This window comes from Eumetopias jubatus, unplaced genomic scaffold, assembly GCF_037043125.1.
Source record: "Eumetopias jubatus isolate StellerSeaLion01/CBP00866 unplaced genomic scaffold, mEumJub1_p1.0 scaffold_7, whole genome shotgun sequence".
Taxonomy (NCBI): domain Eukaryota; kingdom Metazoa; phylum Chordata; class Mammalia; order Carnivora; family Otariidae; genus Eumetopias; species Eumetopias jubatus.
The window spans coordinates 36,585,497-36,587,283 of NW_028274813.1; the positions used below are offsets into that span (position 1 = coordinate 36,585,497).

General features: G+C 43.3%; 1 pseudogene; it reads left to right on the forward strand.

Moving 5' to 3' along the window:
* The first annotated feature begins 597 nt into the window (after positions 1 to 597).
* LOC114207897 (small ribosomal subunit protein uS8 pseudogene) lies at positions 598 to 1,080 on the forward strand (annotated as a pseudogene).
* The last annotated feature ends 707 nt before the right edge of the window (positions 1,081 to 1,787 follow it).

Sequence of the window (1,787 nt, forward strand, 5' to 3'; positions counted from 1 at the left end):
CATAGCTTTAAAAAAATATACAAAGTAAAAATTGACAGAACTATAAAGAGATATAGATAAGTCTACAAAGATAGAGATTTCTTTTTTTCTTTTTTAGATTTTATTTATTGGACAGAGAGAGACACAGTGAGAGGGGGAACACAAGCGAGGGGGGGGGGTGGGAGAGGGAGAGGAAGGCTTCCCGCAGAGCAGGGAGCCCAATGTGGGGCTCGATCGCAGGACCTGGGATCATGACCTGAGCTGAAGGCAGACGCTTAACGACTGAGCCACCCAGGCACCCCTGCAAAGATAGAGATTTCAACCCCTATCTCTCAGTAACAAATAAAACAAGCAGACAAAAAATTAGTATATAGACGATACGTACAACATGATTGATCAGCTTGAGCTATTCAGCCTGTGTAGACACCATCCTCTGACTACTGCAGAATATATATTTTTCTCAAGGATACACAGAACACTTACCATAATAGACTATATGCAGGGCCATAAAGCAAGTTTTCATAAATAATAAAGGATTGATTTCATCATCCCAAATATTTTCTCTAGCCACAATGAAATTAAACTGAAAATCAAGAACAGAAAGATAATTAAAAAAAAATAGGGGCGCTGTCTCCGCCATCTTTCCGTGCGGCCATAATGGTGCACATGAATGTCCTGGCAGATGCTCTCAAGAGCATTAACAATGCTGAGAAGAGAGGCAAATGCCAGGTTCTTATTAGGCCATGCTCCAAAGTCATCATCCGGTTTCTCACTGTGATGATGAAGCATGGTTACATTGGCGAATTTGAAATCATTGATGATCACAGAGCGGGGAAGATTGTCGTGAGCCTCACGGGCAGGTTAAACAAGTGTGGAGTGATCAGCCCCAGATTCGATGTACAACTGAAAGATCTAGAAAAATGGCAGAATAACCTGCTCCCATCCCGCCAGTTTGGTTTCATTGTACTGACAACCTCAGTGGCATCACGGACCATGAAGAAGCAAGACGAAAACACACAGGAGGGAAAATCCTGGGATTCTTTTTCTAGGGATGTAATACATACTTGCAAATAAAATGCCTCAATGGACTCTGGTGCTTCACTTGGTCGTTTTGAACTTTACAGCAGAGTTAGCAGGAGCATCTGCAGCAGTGTACAGCCTTTGTGTTAATTGGGGAGTGCTGTTTCCCTGAAGTGAACAAGGAAGTCTTGACTTGTGCTAACCCCACCATCCATGCTCATGGCTCACCAGAGGAGGCTGTATCTAGCCCTGGATGGCTGAATCTGGGTTGGGGTCCAGGTGGTGATGCTTTCTCTTCTGAAGTCTTATATTAACCCTGGAAGGAGTGGTGCCTTTCCTGTTTTTAGCTTGACAATACACATTTCATGCACAGTTGTTTACTGTGCTAACGATACAACCTGGCTACAGTTAACTGTGTAAGTGCTCATAAGGAAGCAGGCAGGAAGCAGACAGCTAGAGTCCACAGATCACTAAGATGCATCTCAAAGTAAATTTGGATGGCATGTTAATAACATTTTAGCAGTATGTGTTTGTAAGATGTCATTTAGGAAAATGAAACCTCGTTTAAAAACTAGTTTTACTGTAAACCTGTCACAAATGTATTCCTGCACTAGAGAAGAATTCGTTTGCTGGGCCACTTCACCTGGGGGAATGCTTGTAAAGACCTCCACCACCAGCGTGTGGGGCGGCTTCTGTGAAGTACACCAGGGCTCCACTGCCCCTTTGTAAGCAGTGCTGTCCAGTAATGGAACAAGAACCACTTTTAGTGGCGATGTAAAACTATTAAA